The 12,687-nt window shown below is 39.1% G+C and overlaps 1 protein-coding gene and 1 long non-coding RNA gene across 6 annotated transcripts in view; one reads left to right on the top strand and one right to left on the bottom strand.

Annotated features, from left to right (window-relative positions):
- Positions 1-5,246, bottom strand: part of LOC126236173 (uncharacterized) — a 40,200-nt gene extending 34,954 nt beyond the window's left edge. Inside the window, exon 1 of the long non-coding RNA XR_007544878.1 lies at positions 5,118-5,246. This is a non-coding gene — a long non-coding RNA (uncharacterized LOC126236173). The remainder of the gene's footprint in view (positions 1-5,117) is intronic.
- A 174-nt stretch (positions 5,247-5,420) lies between these two features.
- LOC126236172 (tubulin monoglutamylase TTLL4-like) overlaps positions 5,421-12,687 on the top strand; it is a 257,463-nt gene continuing 250,196 nt past the window's right edge. For 2 of the 5 annotated variants that reach the window (XM_049945267.1, XM_049945270.1), the window contains exon 1: positions 5,425-5,600. The gene's annotated coding sequence lies outside the window, so the exon portion shown is untranslated. Of the gene's footprint in view, positions 5,601-5,722; positions 5,827-5,999; positions 6,202-12,687 lie in introns of those variants that run through there. The other 3 variants (XR_007544877.1, XM_049945269.1, XM_049945268.1) reach the window with 3 other exon arrangements.

Genomic DNA, 12,687 nt, shown 5'->3' with positions numbered 1-12,687 from the left:
CGGCCAGATTAACAAGAGTCTAGTGTACTGACCGTTCTGCCTAGAACACCCTGTATAATAGAACTAAAATATACAAAATTCCATAAGTGATCTAAGATAAAAGTGAAATACATGTCTTCAAGAATACTCCTTCCCCCATGAACCATGGACCTTGCCGTTGGTGGGGAGGCTTGCGTGCCTCAGCGATACAGATGGCCGTACCGTAGGTGCAACCACAACGGAGGGGTATCTATTGAGAGGCCAGACAAACATGTGGTTCCTGAAGAGGGGCAGCAGCCTTTTCAGTAGTTGCAGGGGCAACAGTCTGGATGATTGACTGATCTGGCCTTGTAACATTAACCAAAACGGCCTTGCTGTGCTGGTACTGCAAACGGCTGAAAGCAAGGGGAAACTACAGCCGTAATTTTTCCAGAGGACATGCAGCTTTACTGTATGATTAAATGATGATGGCGTCCTCTTGGGTAAAATATTCCGGAGGTAAAATAGTCCCCCATTCGGATCTCCGGGCGGGGACTACTCAAGAGGACGTCGTTATCAGGAGAAAGAAAACTGGCATTCTACGGATTGGAGTGTGGAATGTCAGATCCCTTAATCGGGCAGGTAGGTTAGAAAATTTAAAAAGGGAAATGGATAGGTTAAAGTTAGATATAGTGGGAATTAGTGAAGTTCGGTGGCAGGAGGAACAAGACTTTTGGTCAGGTGATTACAGGGTTATAAATACAAAATCAAATAGGGGTAATGCAGGAGTAGGTTTAATAATGAATAAAAAAATAGGAATGTGGGTTAGCTACTACAAACAGCATAGTGAACGCATTATTGTGGCCAAGATAGACACAAAGCCCATGCCTACTACAGTAGTACAAGTTTATATGCCAACTAGCTCTGCAGATGACGAAGAAATTGAAGAAATGTATGACGAGATAAAAAGAAATTATTCAGGTAGTGAAGGGAGACGAAAATTTAATAGTCATGGGTGACTGGAATTCGTCAGTAGGAAAAGGGAGAGAAGGAAACATAGTAGGTGAATATGGATTGGGGGGAAGAAATGAAAGAGGAAGCCGCCTTGTAGAATTTTGCACAGAGCATAACTTAATCATAGCTAACACTTGGTTCAAGAATCATAAAAGAAGGCTGTATACCTGGAAGAATCCTGGAGATACTAATAGGTATCAGATAGATTATATAATGGTAAGACAGAGATTTAGGAACCAGGTTTTAAATTGTAAGACATTTCCAGGGGCAGATGTGGATTCTGACCACAATCTATTGGTTATGAACTGCAGATTGAAACTGAAGAAACTGAACCAGAGGTTGTCGAGAGTTTCAGGGAGAGCATAAGGGAACAAGTGACAGGAATGGGGGAAAGAAATACAGTAGAAGAAGAATGGGTAGCTCTGAGGGATGAAGTAGTGAAGGCAGCAGAGGATCAAGTAGGTAAAAAGACGAGGACTAATAGAAATCCTTGGGTAACAGAAGAAATATTGAATTTAATTGAAGAAAGGAGAAAATATAAAAATGCAGTAAATGAAGCAGGCAAAAGGGAATACAAACGTCTCAAAAATGAGATCGACAGAAAGTGCAAAATGGCTAAGCAGGGATGGCTAGAGGAGAAAATATAAAAATGCAGTAAATGAAGCAGGCAAAAGGGAATACAAACGTCTCAAAAACGAGATCGACAGAAAGTGCAAAATGGCTAAGCAGGGATGGCTAGAGGACAAATGTAAGGATGTAGAGGCTTGTCTCACTAGGGGTAAGATAGATACTGCCTACAGGAAAATTAAAGAGACCTTTGGAGAGAAGAGAACCACTTGTATGAATATCAAGAGCTCAGATGGAAACCCAGTTCTAAGCAAAGAAGGGAAGGCAGAAAGGTGGAAGGAGTATATAGAGGGTTTATACAAGGGCGATGTACTTGAGGACAGTATTATGGAAATGGAAGAGGATGTAGATGAAGATAAAATGGGAGATAAGATACTGCGTGAAGAGTTTGACAGAGCACTGAAAGACCTGAGTCGAAACAAGGCCCCGGGAGTAGACAACATTCCATTAGAACTACTGATGGCCTTGGGAGAGCCAGTCATGACAAAACTCTACCATCTGGTGAGCAAGATGTATGAGACAGGCGAAATACCCACAGACTTCAAGAAGAATATAATAATTCCAATACCAAAGAAAGCAGGTGTTGACAGATGTGAAAATTACCGAACTATCAGTTTAATAAGTCACAGCTGGAAAATACTAACGCGAATTCTTTACAGACGAATGGAAAAACTGGTAGAAGCGGACCTCGGGGAAGATCAGTTTGGATTCCGTAGAAATGCTGGAACATGTGAGGCAATACTAACCTTACGACTTATCTTAGAAGAAAGATTAAGAAAAGGCAAACCTACGTTTCTACCATTTGTAGACTTAGAGAAAGCTTTTGACAACGTTAACTGGAATACTCTCTTTCAAATTCTGAAGGTGGCAGGGGTAAAATACAGGGAGCGAAAGGCTATTTACAATTTGTACAGAAACCAGATAGCAGTTATAAGAGTCGAGGGGCATGAAAGGGAAGCAGTGGTTGGGAAAGGAGTGAGACAGGGTTGTAGCCTCTCCCCGATGTTATTCAATCTGTATATTGAGCAAGCAGTAAAGGAAACAAAAGAAAAATTCGGAGTAGGTATTAAAATTCATGGAGAAGAAGTAAAAACTTTGAGGTTCGCCGATGACATTGTAATTCTGTCAGAGACAGCAAAGGACTTGGAAGAGCAGTTGAACGGAATGGACAGTGTCTTGAAAGGAGGATATAAGATGAACATCAACAAAAGCAAAACGAGGATAATGGAAAGTAGTCAAATTAAATCGGGTGATGCTGAGGGAATTAGATTAGGAAATGAGACACTTAAAGTAGTAAAGGAGTTTTGCTATTTAGGGAGCAAAATAACTGATGATGGTCGAAGTAGAGAGGATATAAAATGTAGACTGGCAATGGCAAGGAAAGCGTTTCTGAAGAAGAGAAATTTGTTAACATCGAGTATAGATTTAAGTGTCAGGAAGTCGTTTCTGAAAGTATTTGTATGGAGTGTAGCCATGTATGGAAGTGAAACATGGACGATAACCAGTTTGGACAAGAAGAGAATAGAAGCTTTCGAAATGTGGTGCTACAGAAGAATGCTGAAGATTAGATGGGTAGATCACGTAACTAATGAGGAGGTATTGAATAGGATTGGGGAGAAGAGAAGTTTGTGGCACAACATGACTAGAAGAAGGGATCGGTTGGTAGGACATGTTTTGAGGCATCAAGGGATCACAAATTTAGCATTGGAGGGCAGCGTGGAGGGTAAAAATCGTATAGGGAGACCAAGAGATGAATACACTAAGCAGATTCAGAAGGATGTAGGTTGCAGTAGGTACTGGGAGATGAAGAAGCTTGCACAGGATAGAGTAGCAAGGAGAGCTGCATCAAACCAGTCTCAGGACTGAAGACCACAACAACAACAACAAGAATGCTCAAAAAATTCTGTTTGAAAAGTGTTTTTACACTACCAAAGATAACCTGAAATGACATATAAATTATGTTGACATCTATGCTAATGGTCAACTCCTGTGATAAGTGATATTTTACAGTATGTTCAACAAAACAGTGAAATGTGATGTACAAAAATGTAACACAGTAAAGAAAATAATGTATGTATCCATTCACATGCTTGTAATTGTATACATTAATGTATTTATGAGTCTGCATTGTGTAAATTTATGTGTAGATAACATCCACATAATTCATACTGTCTACTGCTAGATAAATAAACACAAACATAATGTTTACTTGATTGGCTCCTCCATGACCATACATGCCAGTACCTCATGTTACAGGTTAAGCACCCTGTCATGCCATCATAAACAAAAAACAAGATCTCACTTATTTAGTAAGCTAGCTATCCCTGTCCATAAAACAAAAACATATGCAAACTTTTCTTCTTTTGCTGCTGTCTGCCTCTGACACAAGATAGCCTACCCTGCAATCTGCACACAAATTCCCATTTGCATGCTGAAGTACTGCCGTCGCAACCATTATCTTTCCCCCAAAAATTATCTTGTATAGCAGTTTTCCTCTGTCAAACAGTAAGTCAAGTACTCCCATTAACTCTTCTTTCTCCTTTCATTTCTCAATCCGTCACGTCTCTTTTTTAACTCTATCTTTAGTTCTTATAGGTCATCCACTATTACATGCACATAAATATAGTGGAAATAATCATAAGGGCCAATAACATGTTTATAGAGGATACTGTACCATCTTTGGCGTAACAAAGTTAGCAAAGCACATATCTTAGAACACAGCGCTAACAACTATTGCACATGGTGGAAAAATGTGGTCTGCTTCTTCACAGTTAAATGTATCTAGTTATGTCTGCCCCAATTCTTTATTTGGTGAGCTTTAATTACAATACAAAATTATTTGAAAAACTAAGAACAAAGTCCAAAACTAAAGCAAAAATTGACTAGCACATAAACAATGTATGCTCTATGTTTTCAGCTGGTTGAATAAGAAATACCTTAGAGATCAAGGCTTTGCATGGAAAGTGCTTGGTTTTCTGATGCTAATTCTATGTTTTAAATACCGTTCGATAAATAGTAACTTACAGAAGGGAGGCTACAAAAGGAATAGACGTAGTGTGTGTGGAAGGCTGTAATCTGTTAACATGAACACTTATTCATAGCCTTCAACTTTTTGTGCTATGCATAATGGTTTATACAAGCCCTGCTCTTATACTTCTAAGACTACATACTCTTATACTTCTATGACTGTGAACTATACCTACCAGTTCATTGCACAATTTGAGGTGACAGTTATCAACGGGCATATAGGCCTACATCTATTTCTAAATCAGTAAGCATATTGTTAATGCATAACACAGAAGCCCATAAAACCATGGAGATCTTATTAGTTGAGCTTCCGGAGAAGACAATCACAGTTTTGATGACAGGAATATCATTCGTGTGGTTCAGAAACATAAAAAGACAAATCACTTGTATGGTGCAGGTAACTGCGTAGTGTGAAAATCAAAAGGCATTGTGCAACACACAGAACTACCTGTCACAGTTATCAGTTTCCATTCAAATAAAAATTGTCTTACCAAGTGTCCCGCGCTTTTTTAGTTTCCGGACAAGCACAACACGGTTTCAGTTTTTTCGTTTCAGCAGTAACATTTCCCGATTTTGACACCGGCGTCTGGCTCTCGGTTCCCATATTTCCTGATCAATCCCTTTACGAAAAAATGGAACAGGAAATATGTTTAGTTCTCTCAATGCATATATAAACTTGCAAAAATATAGTTTAGTCAAAAATATAATCAAAAATAATTAGGTCCTACAAAAAAAAAAAAAAATGCGCACCTCATCAAGTACCACTACAAAAGCCTTGTGAGCAGCTGGTACTCTTTTGTCATTAACGTTGGTAATTGAGTCACAATGTATCAGATCCCTTCAAAACTCACTAAACTACGTGTTACGTTGAACGAAAATGTGGAGAACAAAATTATTTGTGTTGGATAGTCAAAAAATATTGATGCTCTGTCTAGAAATTTATCTTCAACATACGGAAGATCGCCGGTCACAAGGTACATAGGTATTAATATAACTACGAAAGAAGAGAAATTCTTTAAAAACTGTAGTATATGATAATTTTCTATGATAAAGAGTATTAAGACGATGTTGTTGTTCTACTTTTGTACTTATATGTTGGTACTAAAATTAATGACGACGGTGGAATCGATTTGTAAATTTTGTGTTACATTGGCCATAAGATGTCATAATAGCTATGTTAGCGTGCCTATTGTTATCTCGGTGAGTATATTTCTGAAGAATCTGGTAAATGCCTCACAAGCTATTTTTAGCCTAACGAAGGCTGTAATTTATACTGTATCTAATTTAGGAGGCAAAAATTTAAGTATTTGCTGGGGATTAACGTTTCATGAAGCGCGCACGCATGTCTTCGTGCATGGAGTGTATGAAGCATGCTTTGAACGGCGGGATAGATGGAAGACATGGGTGCGCGTACTGCAGGTCTATCGTAATGCCGATGGTATTTAGGGACGATTATTATGATTGTGCTTGTGTTTGGCGAAACTTGATGAAACTGTACGCGATGTTACCAATTAATTCAGAACGAAAAACGTAAGATTCTGATTTGTGCCGATTGGTAGCAGAGAATCAGCATAGGTAAAGAAGTAAAATTTGTTTTCTACATTAGTAGTTATTGTGTACGTTAATGTGTAAAGCTATGTTGAATGGCATTGTGTTTGTGTATGCTGTAAGCTTTGACAAATTATTATGTACGTTTGAGAATAATTTGAATTTTGATGTACTTGCATGAAAGGAATATTTAACAAATATTTTCACATTCACAATATTTCTGTGTGTATAATGTTAGTTTTAATTGTAATCCTCACATTGCTTTAATCGACCGTTTGAATTTCATTTTTGAAGCTCTAAGAAACATTGATTAAAAACTCTTAGTAGCTGACACTACAGATTCATTTTGGCATCAAACTGAAATCTATGTAAATAATGCAAGTAAAACACACAACTGCAATCCAGTGTATGTGGCAAATATCATCCCCAGAAAATTCTGTAGTCCCTGCTGTTGTTAAGTCAGATTTTACATAATAATTTATTAAACTAAGACATACAAAGGAAATATATTATTCTGTTTCACAGTATCTTTCATTTGTGAAAGATGATGGCTGGCAGAATGAAAGTTTGTGAAACATTAACTTTTTTTTACAAGTATGCTTGATTTGTACTTTGTGAAGTGCACTTGATTCAGTTTCTCAGAAAAATATCAGTGATTGCTACATACAAATAAGTCAAGAAGAAGGCAACTACTGAAGATTACTTTGTTCAATTACTTTGCTATAACAGCTCTTGAGCCACAAATCTGACAGTTGCAATTTTTCTTTCCACTCAGTAAGATCCTCTAGAGTAATTTTGCAGTTTCACAAAGTGAAGAAATTTTTGAGTAACTAAACTTGAATCTGCCCCCCTCAAAAAAATCAACAAACAGTTGAGTGGAGTAAATAAACCATCATTTAAGCATGATCGTCACATACTGATGGCACTACCTACTTATCAGTTTTAAAAAATGCTAACTAGATATCCATGCAAGATTTTTAAAGTGATTATGTGAAAAGAACACTGGCAAGTGATTTAGAAAGCAGTCAGTGTAAGTTGGAAAACTCTCAAACATATATATGGAGCATTTTTTATACTGTAAAAATCAGGATAACAGTAAACAGAAGCAAAGAGGAAGCACAGATAAACAATGAGATCAAAGTGTTTTGTGGCTAGAAGAAAGCAGTTGTTCGTACGACAGGCTGTAATCAAAATAGATACTAAAATTACAACATATATTGTAAGATCCAATCTGCTATTTTAATAAAAGAAACAAAGCCAATTTTTACATGAGAAAGCTCCCCTGAAGTTAATCTTATGTGGAGCATTATAAGTAGGAAACAAATTTATGGTAGATGAGAGAGAGCTGTGGTAGAAATGCCTCATGAAAATAATTATTTGAGTGATTTACTCTAGCAGTGTGTTTGCCACTGATATATTAGTTAAAACAAAATGACTCAAGGCAGTTTTAATCTTCAGGTTTCTAAAGATGGTAAAGTCTTCTAGTTATCTTTCAGTAAGAGAATTGAAACCTTGTGCTGACTTAGTAGGTTAATCTTTGAGCTATTGAATGAGTCAAGAAGCTATACCAGACTTAAATAATTGCTGCTGCTGCTGCTGCTGCTGGTGGTGGTGGTGGTGGTGGTGGTGGTGGTGGTGGTCTTTAGTCTGAAGGCTGCGTTGATGCTGCTCTCTATGTTACTCTATGCTGTACAGCCCTCTTCTTTGCTGAATAATTACTGTAACCTACATCTATTTGATCCTGCTTCTGTGTTCAACCTTGATCTCCCTCTACAGTTTTAACTCCCAATAACCCCGCTGTACGTACACACACACACACACACACACACACACACACACACACACCTTCAGCAGTTTTCTGTAGCACCACATTTCAAAAGCTTCTAGGCCTACTGTCTTCTTGTCTGAACTGTCTATTGTCCAGTTTCACTTCCGTACAAGGCTACACTCCAAAGAAACGGCTTCTGAAAACATTTCCTGACACTTAAATTTAAATATAATGTTAACGAATTTCTCTTCTTCTAAAACAATCTTCTTGTCATTGTCGCTCTACATTTTGTGCCCTCTCTACTTCAGCCATCCTATTTTACTGCTCAAGCAGCAGAAGTCATCTATTACTGTTTCCTAATCTCAGCTTCATCTGATTTAATTAGATTTCATTCCATTACCATCATTTTGCTTTTGTTAGTGATCATGTTATATCCTCGCTTCAAGACACTGTCTATTCCATTCAACTGCCCTTCCGAGATCTTTGATGTCTTTATAGAGTTGCATTGTCATCGACAAACTGCAAATTTTTATTTCTTCTCCCTGGTCTTTAATTCCCTTCAACATCACAAATACTGAAGAGAGAAAAGCATGTCTCCTAGTCTATCCAAACTTATTTTAAATTAATAGAGGGAAACATTCCACGTGGAAAAATATATCTAAAAACAAAGATGATGTGACTTACCAAACGAAAGCGCTGGCACGTCGATAGACACACAAACAAACACAAACATACACACAAAATTCAAGCTTTCGCAACAAACTGTTGCCTCATCAGGAAAGAGGGAAGGAGAGGGAAAGACGAAAGGATGTGGGTTTTAAGGGAGTGGGTAAGGAGTCATTCCAATCCCGGGAGCGGAAAGACTTACCTTAGGGGGAAACAAGGACGGGTATACACTCGCGCGCGCATACACACACATATCCATCCACACATATACAGACACAAGCAGACATATTTAAAGACCTTTAAATATGTCTGCTTGTGTCTGTATATGTGTGGATGGATGTGTGTGTGTGTGTGTGTGTGTGTGTGTGTGTGTGTGTGTGTGTGTGTGTGTGTGTGTACCCGTCCTTTTTTCCCCCTAAGGTAAGTCTTTCCGCTCCCGGGATTGGAATGACTCCTTACCCTCTCCCTTAAAACCCACATCCTTTCGTCTTTCCCTCTCCTTCCCTCTTTCCTGATGAGGCAACAGTTTGTTGCGAAAGCTTGAATTTTGTGTGTATGTTTGTGTTTGTTTGTGTGTCTATCGACGTGCCAGCGCTTTCGTTTGGTAAGTCACATCATCTTTGTTTTTAGATATACAAACTTATTTTAAAGTATTTTAGAATGGAGTACTAAACAAGAAGAAAGTTTACCTTCAGTGTGAATACATTTTTATAATTTGCATATTGAACGGCAAAGCAACAATCAGTCTGACAGTTATTTGAACACAACAGTGCTCTACTCCACTCTATGTTGACCAATAGGATATGATATGCCCTTTAATTCATATTGAACTCCTATCATTGTCTTCCTCCCCTCACCCTGCCACCCTCACCCCCACCCACAAAGGTCAAAGTTGGAATTAAAACAGTGGTGCCAATTTTTTGTGACAGTTTTGTGGCTGAAATATTTTTTTAACAAATAAAGTACACTATAGAGAAGTTACTTGTTACCGAGTGTATTGACTGCAGCAGTTATTTGACTATTCTAGAAGTTATTGACATGTTAACATGGCATAAAAACTTCTTGCATAATGAAACTTCCTGGCAGATTAAAACTGTGTGCCCGACCGAGACTCGAACTTGGGACCTTTGCCTTTCGCGGGCAAGTGCTCTACCAACTGAGCTACCGAAGCACGACTCACGCCCGGTACTCACAGCTTTACTTCTGCCAGTACCTAGTCTCCTACCTTCCAAACTTTACAGAAGCTCTCCTGCGAACCTTGCAGAACTAGCACTCCTGAAAGAAAGGATATTGCGGAGACATGGCTTAGCCACAGCCTGGGGGATGTTTCCAGAATGAGATTTTCACTCTGCAGCGGAGTGTGCGCTGATATGAAACTTCCTGGCAGATTAAAACTGTGTGCCCTTGCATAATATTTATGCTTAATCTGTTGTTTTGTATGTATATAAATATTATCACCTCCTATTTTGTTACTTTTTGTTTTATTGGAAAGAACACATGTATTTGTACCGGAAAGGGTGTTGCTTGTTTTCGAGACCCTCCAGATAACATTAAAAAAATGAACTTGAAAATGTTATTACCTAACATACACAAGCCATCATTTTAACGAGGAGGAGAAGAATAAAGAAGGGGAATGGACCATGCAAGTGCACTGGTGGGATAGAAAGTGTGTGTAGGACTGGATTGGGAGCAGGGAAGAGTATAGACGAGTGGAGGACAGGGAATAAAGGTTGTGAAGGGAGGTAGGGTTACAGTAGTGAAGTATATGTTGCCGGGAGAGTTCCCATCCGCACAATTTAGAAAAGCTGGTGTTGGTGAGAGAATCCAGGCTGCGAAGCAGTTATCTATGTCAAGCACATCATTCTGGTTAGCAGTCTCAGCAGTTGGGTAGTCCAGCTGTCTCCTGGCCATAATTTGATGATGGCCATTCACGTGGGCGGGCAGCTTATTGGTGGTCATGCTCATGTAAAATGCAGCATAGTGGTTGCAGCTAAGTTGGTAGATACACAGCTGCTTTCACATCTGATGCTGGCTTTCATGGGGTAGCAGATGCATGTGACAGAAATGGAGTAAATGCTAGTGGGAGGCTGTATAGGAAGGTCTCGGATCTATGTCTGTTGCGGGGATATAAGCCATGGGCCAAGGGGGAGACAGCAGGGTTGTAATAGGAAGAGAGAAGGATATTGTGTAAGTTGGGTAGGCAATGGTATACCACTACAGGAGGGGTGGGGAAGGTATTTCTCAATTCAGGGCATGACTAGAGATAGTCGTAATCCTGACGAAGGATGTGATTTAGTTGCTACAATCCTGGCTGGTGCTGAGTCATGAGGGGAATGCTCATTGTGGCCAGACAGAAGGCATGTTAGATGGCTAGGAAGACAATGCACGGGAGACATATTTCTGGACAAAGTGAGGAGGGCAATTTCGGCCTATGACGGCTGCAGTGAGACCTTTGGCATATTTCGAAAGGGCCTGCTCATCACTACAGAAGCAATGATTGCGGGTGCCTAGGTTGTATAGAAGGATGTGCAGTGGGTGCAGCTGTTGAAGGAAGGTATGGTGGTGGCTTATACATGGGATGTGGACAGAGGTACTGATGTAGCCATTGTTGACATGGAGACAGACGTCAAAGAAGGTGACGTGTTAGAATGAGGAGGATCACATGAAGTTAATGTGGACGGAGGTGTTTAGGTTCTGGAGGAATGTGGATAGGGTGTTCTCACACTTGATTCAGGTCATAAAGATGTCATCAATAAGCCCAAACTGGGTGAGTGGTTTGGGATTCTATGTGTTTTTAGGTGGACCATGAATATCCTTCAAAGGAGAAGTAATTGAGGGTGAGGATATAGTTAGTCGGAGTTACCATTTAGAAGAAGGGAGTGTGGGGAATGGTGTGGGTGAAGAGGGAGATGCCCAGGGGAGACCTATGGATTTGCCAAACGATGGAGGTCCTGTTGGATTTCTGAAATGGGGTCACTGTGGCAAAACTTGTGGGTGAAGGTATCTGACAGTGACAGAATCCCTCTGCCAGGTAACCCTTCAGCTCCTAACCACAGTGGCAGTGCCTTTGTTAGTACGTAGGTTTATAATGTTGGGATCAGTTTTCAAGTGGTTAAGTGCTGTTCTTTCTCTGTATTTTGCTTTCTGTGTGAGGGATTTGGGGAATGCTCTTAATATTATCTTTTATTGATGTGCCTGTCTGCTACTCAATATGTGGTGAATAGTGAGCTATTGTTTTCAGTAATAATACATTCTTTTCATGTAGATGATAATATTTAGCAACAAAACATTTAAGTATGCACAAATCTGGTGATGTAAAAAAAAAAGGCATGCTTACTTATTGATAACTCTCAAATACTTGCAAATAACTGCTGGATTGCTGTAAAATTAATAAGTAATTTCTCTTGGTAATTACTAAAAGCACTAGTACACTTCACTTAAAAAAATAAACAATTGACATCACAAAATGGTTCAAAAATTGCACAATTGCTTGAAACAATGTGACAGCATACAAAATTCTACAGCTGGTTCAAATTTCATTTTTATACTGCTACTAATTTTGAATTTGGACCAAACTGTCAAGAGTGCTGCCCTTGACCGAAAGCCTGGAATTTTTTTATATCTTGAACTCATTTTGCACAACTGATTTTAAATTCTGTAGGGAACATATGTGCAAAAATTTCATTCAGTTTGGGCATGGTTAGGTCGTGACACTTAAAAAATCAGTCTACTTTATATAGATTGACATGCTTGATATAGATTGACCCATATTCAAATTAAAATTCATTTGAATATGAACTGGAACACTTACAGTAATTCGGCTGTGTGCCAAATGAAGCATTCTTTGGGAGGCTCCTGGACAAAGTTTGTGAAGTATTTGTTGGATCTACACTGGAATAGGTGTGTGTGTGTGTGTGTGTGTGTGTGTGTGTGTGTGTGAGAGAGAGAGAGAGAGAGAGAGAGAGAGAGAGAGAGAGACACGGACGGCTCAACAATCAATGGAAGAACCGTTTCTCTCTCTCTCTCTCTCTCTCTCTCTCTCTCTGCACTGGCAAGATGCTTCTAATCTTTAGCGACTC

This window comes from Schistocerca nitens, chromosome 2 (assembly GCF_023898315.1).
Source record: "Schistocerca nitens isolate TAMUIC-IGC-003100 chromosome 2, iqSchNite1.1, whole genome shotgun sequence".
Classification (NCBI taxonomy): Eukaryota; Metazoa; Arthropoda; class Insecta; order Orthoptera; family Acrididae; genus Schistocerca; species Schistocerca nitens.
The sequence above is the reverse complement of the archived record's forward strand: the minus strand, read 5'-3'. Positions and strand labels throughout refer to the sequence as shown.